The sequence below is a fragment of the Rhea pennata genome, chromosome 1 (assembly GCF_028389875.1).
Source record: "Rhea pennata isolate bPtePen1 chromosome 1, bPtePen1.pri, whole genome shotgun sequence".
Lineage (NCBI taxonomy): Eukaryota > Metazoa > Chordata > Aves > Rheiformes > Rheidae > Rhea > Rhea pennata.
In genome coordinates, this window is record NC_084663.1 from 14,704,277 (window position 1) to 14,717,069 (window position 12,793).

The 12,793-nt window shown below is 35.7% G+C and overlaps 1 protein-coding gene across 6 annotated transcripts in view; it reads left to right on the forward strand.

The window, feature by feature from the left end:
• The window catches only part of KMT2E (lysine methyltransferase 2E (inactive)), a 69,490-nt gene that overhangs the window by 6,522 nt on the left and 50,175 nt on the right, over positions 1–12,793 (forward strand). For 5 of the 6 annotated variants that reach the window (XM_062581950.1, XM_062581935.1, XM_062581926.1 and 2 more), the window contains exon 2: positions 2,878–2,934. The exons of the other annotated variant lie outside the window; for it this stretch is intronic. The gene's annotated coding sequence lies outside the window, so the exon portion shown is untranslated. The remainder of the gene's footprint in view (positions 1–2,877; positions 2,935–12,793) is intronic. 6 annotated transcript variants of the gene reach the window in all.

Consider the following 12,793-nt stretch of genomic DNA (forward strand, 5'->3'; position numbering starts at 1 on the left):
AATTTTGTGTGAAGTATTTCTTTAACATGTCTGACAGCTACTTTTGTTTATTTTTTAAATTAAAATATTTAGTAAGAACTGTGCTAAATCACGGTGCCTACTAAAGTTGTGTGTTTCAGAAGCACAAGTGAAGAATAGGTTGAAGTAGCACAAAAGCGACATCCTGTGCAAGTAAAACTTCTGTTAATGTTTTGTATGTTTTATTGAAAGAGCTATCTTCCTTTCACGTGAGACTTCATATGCTGTTCAGATTGAGATGCACTGTTGTAAAACTTAAAAGCCTTGTAAGAGACCAGAAGTTTTGCAAATTAGGCTTGATATGTGAATGCCAAAGTAGTATTTAAGATTGTAGTTTTAAAATTTACTTCTAAGTATTTTCAAAAGATGCAAATATTAAAATGTCAAAGCACAAGTTCAGCTTTAGGAAAGCCTCTTTTTTTTGCTTTTTTTTTTCTTTTCTTCCCTTTTCCTCATGCATAGTAATGTTTTGTGTCTTTATTTGTGCCCTCATAGAATGTACATTATCAGTCACTTTTACATTGTTATCCAAATAATAAATTGCCTTCAAGTTCAAGGAAAAGATATGAGTAGGTTTTAATGATGCTTATATATTTATATTGCAACTTAAAACATAGGAGCTATAATCTGTTGTGCATTGTTGTTTATTCATGTCTTTCACAAATAGAATACTATTTTCATCATTTTATGTATTGTCTACACTTAAATTTATATACAGAATGATAACTTTGCATCTTTAAACCTGAGGAGCTCAGAATATTACTCTTTAAATCTTCCAAATATTGACAAAATTTAAATCTGACTATTTTTAGAAATACTCATCTTTCGCAGTGTGTGATGCTCTTATTTTGCCTAGAGGAGACAAAATCATCTAACTCCTGATTTGTATGGTTATAACAGGACTGTGTCTAAGACTGTATCACAAGACAGCTGATATTCAAAGTCTAGACAGTTAATCCCATCTTAACTGTTGGTTTAAAGAAACTTTTTCAGTGAGAAATGTTTTTAGTATGTACTACTTAAACTGAAGGTGAAGGCCTGAGAATTACAGCACCTCATTTAAAGTGTTTTGGGGAGGGTACAGAGATCACACCTTCATTTGGTGTGTGAAGGTATGGTTTTAGAACTGGGAAAGAAACATGAAGAAAATATGTTTAAAATAAACATATTTTCTTCATGTTTCTTTCCCAGTTCTAAAACCATACCTTCACACACCAAATGAAAGTTTAAGAACTTTAATTAAAAAATAATAATTACCTTATTGGTTATGAGGTTAAGTCTATTTTCAGTTGCAACTTTCATCCAAAAATAAATACATTTACATTGAAAGTAGGAAATATGAAATATCTTTTGTTTTTAAATATATGTCCTGTGACTGTGCTGTCATTAAACATAACACAGTCCCCTCCATCCGCTCCCTTCTCCTCTCTTACCCTCTCATCCATCCCCAAAATCTTAGTAAAGAACACTGGAATGTTACCAGGTTTTTGAATTGAGGGTAAAAGACATCATCTAACAACTGGAAAGAGTGAAGATTTCAATTTGAAAGATTGCAGCTTTCTCCTTTCCTGTGTTTAGATTCAAGCACACAAGTTTAACAATTAAGCGAATGTCTACGAACTTGCAAGAGTAAAAGTGGAAGCACTGTTGTGCTATTCATGCAAGCCAAATGCCACTGATAAGACAGGGGAACTATATTTTTTGGAAACTACCTAAGTAACAGCATATCAAAATAGAAATTATTTTATCCAGAAGATCGAACTTTGAGTTAATCTAAACAATTTACTACTTGTGTGGTAGATATCTCGTAATTACAGTAGTCTTCTATGTCTCATTATGCAGCATAGATAAGTCCCTTATTGTTTTACTTGATCTCAAAAAAGCAGTGAAACATTTGGTTTATTGAAACACATAACTATTAAATGTGTGTATTTGTAACTGCTTATTTCCTAGAAAAGGGTCACTTCCTCCTTTAAAAGAATACCAGATTTTAAAATCGGGACCTTTCAGCGACTGAATCACCATTAAATTGTTAAATTTAATAAAAAAATTTACTCAGCTCTTTCAGTTGTAGACACAACTTACTATGCATTCTTATGGGATGTTGAGTTTATATACTTGTAGAAGTGCTTATTATTCCTAAAAAACGCTTCAAAATATAAATGTTATGGAAACAGGTGTAAATAAGATTCTCTTAGAGAATATTGAGCAAGTCATGTACACAAAATAACTTGATTAAACTTACAGGCATTTGCCACCTCACATTAGATAAAGTGAAACAACTGATGAGAAGAATGACTTAAAAGCAAAATCTATTTGCCAGGCAACTAGTTAGTTAATTAGTTTTTTCTTAACAGTTGAGTTTCTATTTAAAGCAATTTTACATCTTGACAGTGATGTAACACATTGATATCAGATAGTATTAACAAGTAGAATCTTAAATTTTACAAATCATATGGCAATATTCCCATCAAAATGTCATCTTTTGTTTTCTCTCATGCTCCTTCCTGTACTGTGCTCTTGTATTTTACGATTCCCTGATTCTCACCTTATATAATTTTGTTAATAGTGGTATTGATAGGTCTTTGATCTGTGTGTGGTTTATTTTTAAGAAGCATGGCAGAAATTTCTTCCCCCTACTTTTTAGGTTATTAGTGATCCTAGCTAATGGCGTCAAGAGAGTGGCAGTTAGTTTCTGCTTTTTTTGTTGTTGTTGTTGGTTTCTGTGAATATCAAAACTAAAGTCAGAAAGCACCAAATTTTTTGTATTTCTCTCTGCAATAAACTAATTCTAACTCATTCTGTAGCTGTGTTTACCTTTTATTTCCCCTCTACCACTTACTCTTTTTCTCTTCCTAGTCCCATATTTTGTCTCACTTCCACTGAGAGAAGGAAAGGAGTGAAGAGAGAGAAGAGGTAAGGGGAAATCTTTCCTATGTTTAATGGCCTGGCGTAAATATCTAAGGGGGGGAGATGACTTTCCATCACTACTTCAAGAGTACACAAGAAGAGCCGTCTTGGACCAGATGGAGAGGGAGGGAGCCTATGGCTGGTAGAAACTAGTTCTCCTGTATGGCAGAATCTTGTTAGTTGATTAACTGATGCCAGGTTCATACTGTTACAGACAGCTTTCTTTCCTCTAAGTAGAGTTGGTGCAATGTGCACAATGAGCAGGGTGTACTGAAGACTGTATAGCTTGATAATGGAAACTATCACTACTTTTAGCGTATAAATCTTGAATACAGTGGAGGGGGTGGATTTCTTCTTCCTTGTTGTGGATCTCAAACTTGGTGTGCCAGTTCACAAAGTGTGACCGTCTTACCAAACGTGACGGAAGTCATGTTGCACGTAGAGTTCCCTATTTAATAGGGCAGAATTATTGTAAGAATGCTAATCAACTCTTCTTCAGCTTACTACTTCTGTCTCTGTATTGGGAGTGGATTAAGTGGAAAGTAGGAAGAGGAGGGTAATCCTGCAGTTGTTTGACTGTTGTAGCCTTGTTTCTTAAATTGGGCTAGTGATCACTGTTTCATAGAATCGGTAAGGTTGGAAGGGACCTCTGGAGATCATCTAGTCCAACCTCTCTGCTCAGCAGGGTCACCTAGAGCATGTTAGACAGGATCACACTCAGGCAGGCCTTGAAGATCTCCAGAGAAGGAGACTCCATAACCTCCCTGGGCAACCTGTGCCAGGGCTCCGTCACTCTCACAGGGAAGAAATTCCCCCTCACGGTCAGGCAGAACTTCCTGTGCTTCAATTTCTGCCCATTGCGTCTTGTCCTGTCACAGTTCAACTAGTAACTTTAAAACAAAATTCAGTAGTTAGGAAATTAGTATCCTTAAGATCTCTGTTCAAGTTTAATGAAAATCTGTGAGGAAGTGAAAAAGCACAACTGTTAGTAATGTCTTGGGAGAGGCAGGAAGAAGCAGCATGGTGATCTTAGCCGGTAACTGTTCTCTGTGTGAGCAGCTGGCATTGGTGTAGCTCTGTAACAGCCATAGTTGATACTTTTTGGCTGGTTGGCAGGGCATGTGGAGAAGGAGCTGAGGTCGACTGGACTACTGAAGATAATGTAGGTGATTGTGAAGGGCATAGGAGGGAATTGGGAGTGTTGTGTGTGAGGCCAAGACCTGTTAATACTGTGGCAAGGAAGGTGGGGAGAGAATGTTGCTGTGAGAGGGATGTAGAGAACAGAGTCAGTGAATGCTTGGGCAGAAGCTACGAATTTGTAGGAAATAAGACTTCTTGTGGAACAAATTTTCTTCTATGTGATGTAGAGGAGTTAGTGGGTCCTAATTTGTATATGGAATTTGAGTGTGCCTATTCTATATTCTTATTTTTATCTTCTTTTTATGTCAGCGCAAACTTGATTGCTAATTAGTCTGCTAGGTTACCATAGAGAGCAGCAAGCAACCAGGAGAGGTCTGAATTTAGACTCCTAGTAGTTTCTAAGCCTGCATGCTTTATGCTGCAACTGAAGTATCATAACATTTAGGAATTGGATATTCCTCCTGGTCTCTTAAAATCTCTACTATGGTGAAGAGTGTTGGGGAAAACAGAAAAAGAATTTCCTTGTGGATAAGATTGGTCATTTATTCATATTTACTCATGTATTCTGCTTCTAGGTCTGATCAGAGATATGTTACCTCCTTACACACAACTGATAATAAATATTCTGATTACTTTGACACATAAATGTGCACACATTTAGATAGTATTCAAATAGTGATGTAAATATATAGAGTATTACATTAGAATGTCAATTTATCTCACTGGTGTTTTCCAAATAATGCAACTGTAGTATAGGGACAACTTGAGTGCTCAGAACATGACTAGAAAGCTGAAGTTTAGCAAAACCTGCAGTTGCTTTAATAAAGTTTTTGTTGTTTTTTTGGTTTTCTCCCTTCCCCCTTCTCCTGCCCCATTTTTTTTATTTATTTAAAAAAAAAAAAAAAAAGTTTGTAGGTAGGAACGCTAAGAATGAAAACTCAGTTTGGCTCCATGATGGTTCAGGACAGTGGTTTCAACACTGGATTTGTGGACTCTGACACATTTTATTGATAAGTCCATATTTACTTAGAAAGTTCTCCTATGTAGATTGTGCTAGTGTATACATAAATCAGCTTTTCTTAGGTCAGTTCTTGTGGATTTCTTCATGGGAGAGGTGATTCTTAAGACCACAGATTTAATGTTTTTGGTTTGTAGATTTGAAGTAAGGCATGACAGGGATTGCTTTTGCTAATGATTGCAAAATGTGCGTATGTGTGATGTAATGTTGGACAGGAAGAAGAATCTTTAGGTTGCATGCTTTATTAAGGCAATTTATGCACAGGAAACTTTCCTTGTTTGTTTATCCTCTAAATTCTTTTTCCTTTTTTGCAGTGTATGCAGTAGCCCTGCTTTAATCTGTCTTTAAAGACATACGCATAATTACCTTCCTGTATGTTATGTTGTGTATCAACCCTTTAGAATCTTTTTCTCTACCTCTCCTTATATGAAGAAAGTATTTTTGAGGGGAGAAGGAAGGCAGGGAAACACCATGCAGGCTCTTTTTCCTGGTGGTCTAAGAAAATGAAACAGAATAACAACTTTTGATCATCTCTCTGTTACCTGAGATGACCTGCACAAACAAGTAACACCAAGAACAGTAGGAGTTTGTTGGGGTCTGAAAGCAGGAGTGCTGGAAGTCTCTGTATCGTGCTTGCAAGACCCCACTGAGAATGGAAGCTGCAGTTAGTGATCCTGTGACTGTGGAGCCAACCTGAGCCCATAGTAACACAAATTTACTGCTGGGAGCAAATAGAAATTGGAGTTTTGGTTTGGGCTCAGTGCTGTGTGAACAGTTACTCTGCTTTTGTATTCAAATTGACTTGAATAGTAACATCGTATGGTAGTTGAGCTGACATGTCTTGTTTGGCACAGACCGGGGAGGGATGTGTGTGTAATTTTTGTATCTTTTACCTTTGAATCATTTTATTTGTAAATTTGATGATTCTTTTCTACCCTTCCTCCTCTTCCTTGGCCCATACAGAAGTTGAATGTTGTCTGTGCAGATCTTAAATAAATGTTATCTCAGCAGTTTGCTTGTTTGTTCCAGAACACTTTGATTTAACTCCTTCAGACTTGAACACATTCCTTAAAAAAAGAATCTTAATGTTTGCACTGCATGTGTTCTGATATTTAAATACTACTCCAGGAAATTGTTTTAATATTCTACCTGTAGTTAAAGTGGATAAAGCAACAGGTTTGCCAGTACTTTTAGTTTAGAGAGTTTAGAACCTCTTCTGTTTGTACCTCTCCTGTACTTGGAGGAAGTAAGTTCTCCTTAAATATTGGGGGAACAGCATGTTTCTCAGTAAGTTGGAAAATAGAAACTCTCTCTTTAGTTTTTTAGGACTATTTTCAAATTTTAAATATTCACTCTGTTTACTAAATATGGATAAATTCTCGCTTTCACTTTACAGGTTTTGTAATGTATACTTAAAGATATATTGCTTTACCTTAAGGAAAGACAATTGGAATATGTAGACAGTTTAGAAGATTCTGGTTTGTTTTTGCTAATATAAAGACTTTGTGAAGATGCAGAATGGATGCAGATGGTAATTTAGTATATTAATCTTTATACAGTGACATTAGTCACTAGGACTTAGAGGCAAAGTTGCATGCTTTCATGTAAAATCTAATCAATTATTTCTCTCCTGAAATAATCAACCAGAATTATGATTAGGTTTTTCTCCCCTTAAGTTCTTCCTCTGCATTTAGACAGGCCCTAATGATTTTCTCTTATTTTAAAACTGCAGAAGCATCCTATGATGAAATCTCTTGAGTTTTTGAAACCTCTAAAAACATACATCTCTTTCATGTCATAAGTGTGATGCTTTGACAGATGATGACTGATAGAGACAATTGCTGGAAAAGTAGAGCTCTCTCTTAAGTTTAAAGTGTATATCTAAGTCATCCAAACAGCCTAAGAAAAATGGAAGAAAATACCTGATACTCTTGTAGTCCTAGTGATGTGAGAAACTTGAACTGATTTAAGCAAACTACTAAGTGCTTGTAAGTGGAAAAATGTTAGATATTGAATTGAGAAATATCTGATTGCATTTTAAAGGGACATTGGTGACGTATGAATTGTGAATTGGAAAATAAGTTTTGCTGCACCTTCCTTTGAATTCAATTACTAAACTTTATAGGGTTTTTTATTATTTCTAACTTTTTGAATGCTTTCCTCTTTAGTATCTGTCACCTGGCAACAGTATATGGAAATAGATTTTTGGGGAAGAAAAGATGAGGAACAATGGCATTGACTATGTAAAAAACCATCAGATACGCTAAGTAGAATGATAAAAATAGATTTCTTTTTTTTTTTTTGTTACAGTGTTAGATATGAACAGTGGGGGGAGGTTAACTTTTTGCTGTCATAAATATGTGAGACTGTCTTGGTAAATTAGTTTCTCATTAGTGCTTTTTATCATTTAGAAAGTTACCATTTATGCTGCCATCACCTCCTGTCTTTGTGGCTTTTATGAAATATCTTAAATCCATGCACCCTAATGACAGCTTTAGTGTTCTGAGGCATACAACATAGATTCTAGCAGGCTTCCTTTTGTACTGTTTCATGTTCTCTCTCCCTTATCAAAAACAATTTTTTTTCAAACTGCTTCCAGAAAACTCCAAAGAACAAGAAGAAACATACATGAAAAATGTCATGGAAGAATTTGTCTGGACTCTGACACTTGGAAGATGATTGATAGCTGGGATTATGAAACCTTACTAGAGTCTAGGCAGTTTGGCTTAATTTCAAGTTCTTATTTCACAAACATGCTCTACCTTGGTGATCTATCATCTGCTTTTTCCTGAGACTATTCTGTAGAGCTTTTGATAGTCATACAGGAAACGAGCAGAAGATTTGAGGGAGCAGGGGGAGAAGACATGCTGAAAAAGTAGGCCTGAAGGAGTTCCCTTCAGCAAACATCTGATCATAGCAAACGGATTTTGGTTGGATTTTTTTTGTACCGTGTAGGACAAGATCCAACAATATTTATGTAATTTCAGATTATTACCCATTTACCTTCTGATTCAGGAGTGAGACCCTTTGTTTGTTTGTTTGTTTTCCTCTAAGTACCAGTGAAAATTTACTTCCTCCCCCCCTTTACTGTCACACAATCTTAAAAAGGACGTGGCGGGAAAGAAACATGTGGTCTTCGTTAGACTACAGAATAATGTTGTGCAAGTGGAATACCTCAGGGATAACGTGTAACTTATTTTCCATCATTTAATGCATAAATGATGTTCTTTGTACAAAGGAAAGTAATTTAGGATGTATTGTGCTCTAACTTCTATTGAAGCACTGAAGCACTGATTACTTAAAAAGGATAGTGCTGGAACCATGAGTGAAGTAAATCATAAGTAGGGGTGAAGCTTCTGATATTTTAGACTTGATGTGAATGTTAAGTCCACAAAGTCATACATATTCTTTAGAAAGAGAAGGAACTGCCATAGAAGATGTAAAGCAGCTTGTGGCTGAATGCTAAAGTGTGATATTTCTTGTGAGAGGTTGATCTTACATAAGGTAGAAGTTTTAAGCAGGCTGAACAAAAGTTGCTTGCTTTGTAAGTTGAAAACCATATTGCTAGGGCAAGATAATCTTTTAAATTCCAATTAAATAAAAGCAAAAGTTTGTCAAATGCAGAAGGCTTTGTCATATAAAGAAAAGCTTTACTGATAGGGTGATAATGGAGAAAATCAGATGAACCTAGATTAACTAAGAAATTACCAAAATTCTTCCAGTGCTTACAGAGTCGTACCACTGAAAGAATAGAGAGTCCTTCTAACAAAGTTGGCAGCATTCTGATGTAGAGATTCAGGTACAGTATATGTGCTACTTAACTAATAAAGAACTAGTATGTGTGCTGCTTACCTAATAAAGAACTAATCTATGAACTTTGGACCAGTATATTGTGTATAGTGCCTTTTTAAGTATATGACCCTGAAATAACTGGACAAACGAGTGCAGGCATTCTAACTTTTAAATTTATACAGCCCTTCAGTAAAACTTTTTTAAAACAGTAAGTTGCATGTAACTTATTTGGATTGTAAAAAGCTTCTCTAGCACCCTTCTCCTTTCTTTCCACTTCCCTTTGCCCCATCAATTATTTTAATGAAATGCAGCTATGAAAATAGCTGTGTAGAAAGCTGTGGCTGATGCATTATGAGCGAGCGTTCTGAAAGAGTAATGGCTTGAAATAGATGGATACTTGGAGAAATTGGAAAGTATTGTAGTGTGATACCAGATAATATTTCATGAATCATCTAAACTTTCAAGCTTGAAAGGATAAGTAACCACTTGAAGATGGGTAAGGAAGAAAATTCCTCAGTGATAGTTACTTTCTGTTCTTAACCTTTCTGTTTTTTGTACTCTAAATAGAATCTAACGAAGAATATTGAGAGTATTACAGTGTCATGACAATGCTTCTGGTTCTGATATGATACAAAATACCCGCGTTCCAAATCTGGCATCATAGTGATTTTTGTCATAGTGTTTTATATCAGCGTGTGGCCTGTATGCTCCCATTTTTGTTAGTAGGCTGTCATATAATGAATTTATTTGGCTTCCTCTTTCCTTTCCCCTTCCCCTCTTGCACCTCCCCCCCCCCCCCCCCCGCCCCAAATTCCTTGTGAGTTACTACTCATAAATGTGTTCTGCTTGTTTGAATTAACTTGTTAGGTAGGTATTGCAAGTTAACTTACTGCCCTGTTCTTCTGTAGTTACCACAGGTCAAAGGGAAAGAATTGGAGGGTTCTGCATTCAGTTTTGTGTGTGTGTGTGCACACTGAGGAAACTTTAAGATAGTGAAAAATAAGGAGGGAGCATTACAGTCGTGTTCTGCTTCCTTTTAGGTGAAACAATTTCAGTTATAATGATGTTTAGCTGCATCAGTTCTCTGATTTTTGTTTAATGTGGATAGGTCTATTAGAATTTTAGAGTGAATTCTGACCAACACTTAGAGTTGCATGTAAATAAGCTTGTAAAAAAAACTGAGGGTAAAAAGTGATTTTATTTTGTTTTGTTTTTCCCTCTATAAGCAATGCTGTATTTTTTTGGTCAGAAATCAACGTTAATCAGGCCATGCAGTACCAGTGAATTTTCTATCTATACATAGCTTTAAAAAAACTGCTTTTTCCTTTTCCTGCTTTATTCAAATAACTTTTTGGCTTGATTTTTTTTTTTAACTTGCTTCTCAGATTTTGTAACTGTGTATATATCTCTATTTCATTACTCCATATAGCTCTCTTTGTTCACATGAAGGTTGCTTGAATATGTGATTGGGTAACTTCAGTTGCTTTATGTAACTTGATTGATATTGTAGTGCATGAGGCAGCTGTCTTGCTGTTTTTTTGCTGTCATCTGCCTCTTGGGGGCGTTTTTTTGACTATGTTAATTTCTTGTTGGTCAGAAGTTTTCAGAGTTTCTTTTGATTTTTTTTCTTTAAGCAAAGACAACAGTGTTGAGTGTGAGGAACAGCTGTAAGTGGTGATCTCCATCGCAAACCGTTGTCCAGTATGCCTTCTAGACCTGCTTTGTAACATACCAAAACCTGTTTTGGGGATGATGTAATATCAGTGTGAAACAAAAATCCCTATTGTGCTAGATGTTGGTGTAGTTGAACCTGCAGTTGACAAAGGATCAATCCGATTTTCTTAATGTGAGATAGTTGATTTAGCTGATGATTTCTTCTCAGTTATTGTACAGTACTTAGTATAGTTTTTTTGACTCTTTCTGAAGAAAGAAACTAAAGGGAGAATGAAACTTTTTCTAAATCATACATGCATCTGTTCAAAGTTCTAGCCTGTAAATAAAGTATATGGCAGCAGGATGAACACTTGCTGTGTGAGGATCGGGTGTGGTTTGTGTGTGTTTGTTTTAATGCCTGTTTCTGGAGAATGTTTTATACCTAATTTAAGTTTAGCAGGTTTCTCTGTGAAAATCCTATGTTTTATTTGTGAATTCTGTTGCATAGCTAGTGATACAGTTTGACACTTGTGGTATTTGATAAGAAAATGCTCAGGGGTTTTAAATGAGTATGGCAAGAAATCCAAACTGATAGTTGACCCGAATGCTTTCCAGTTCAGTATATTTGGTGATGCATGTAATAGCTCCACAACACAGCTTCTGCTGTCCAGAGGAAGAATGAGGTCTTGAATGTTTAGATGCTTCAGAGCATGCTGAGATGTTTGGTACTAACTTCTAGACTTCATTTAACTTTCTTGAGTTTTATCTCATTACTGAACACTTGATGAGTTCATCATCCTGGAGATAATGACTTTGTCAGTAAAAGGAATGAATTTAGATTTAAGGCCAGGAAGCTTCTCTGAAAAATTGTTACCATAGGTGCCTCTCTACCAGGCACTCTCTACTTAGTAGTTTGTTCTAGGTGTAGTAGATTTGGCAAGGATGAGTGACAGTATGTTAAAATATCCTGGTCTCGAAGCATATATTTGTGAACTGCACCTCCACTTTGTTGGATGGAAGAAATGCATTTATTAAGTTACTATTATATATGCTTCATGGAAGAAGCATTGCTAAGTGCTAGCAATTTTGTATTTTGGAAGGACCTTGCGATTCTTCAGTGGAAGTAGAGAAGATGAGGGCATTTTGCTTCAATTAATTAGCTACTGAGGGGGGGAAAACCCTGGTCTGTATTGGAGTACAATAAACTGCTTTAATTTACTAATCTGTGAATGAAGACAGATGAGGTGCTAATTCTGTTTGCCTCTCCACTCCTGTCTTCTACTCTGCTCACCAAGGGGAGGAGACTAGCAATAGCTGCCACACAGATGGGATTATTTTGTTAATTTCTGTGAGTGAAAACAGATTGCATCTCTGCACTGCAGCTAAAAACTACTTCTGCTTCTTTTCATTTTTTTTTGAGAAATTACTGTTAAAAATGACCAGAACTATTTTCCCTTGGTGAGCGTAATATCTTCGATTTCAGTCTCACTTTAATAGATTGCTAGTGTTGTTTAGCATCATATGAATCTTTTTTTTTTTTTTTTTTTTTTTTAATTCTGAGTGGAAGTTGTAACATTGTTTCTTCTGTGATGCTTCTTTGTACTATGGACATTTCAAGTTACTTTTAAACACGCAAAACAAAAGCAAATAATGCTCTTTGAAAGTACTTCAAAAATTTTATCATCAGACTCCTATTGAAAGTTACAGCAACTGGGATCTGAGAAAACAGCAGTAAGCAAATACACTTGGAATTCATGATGTCTGCAATAGAGTGAATGTTGCTCACCTTACTGAATATGACAAATGAATTTTTTCCTCTTTTATTACTGATATAAATGAGCAGGAGGGAAAACGTTGATTTAGAACAATTTTTAATGTAGTGTCACTAGAATACATACGATGTTTCTAAAAGACTTCAGGCTATTTTTCAGATCTGTTCTGTCACTAGTTCCCATGCATCTTGTATGTGTAGAAGGTGCTCCTTGAAGGACTGTAGTTATTTCACTTTAATATGTGACTAAAAATACATGTTAAATTTGGTGTTCTTTCTTAGTTAAAGAGGATATACTGATCAGTTACATAACACTTAGGTTGCAAAACAATGAATGAATCATTTCTTAAAATCTGATTTATAGAAAGCTGTATTTGGTGGCTGGAACTCAACTGAAAAGTACAAAAATACACTTAATCTCTAAACTCAGAACCTTGGTGGTGCTGCCTGTATGCAGTGGAAAATATGCTAAGACATGACTTAAAACTTTT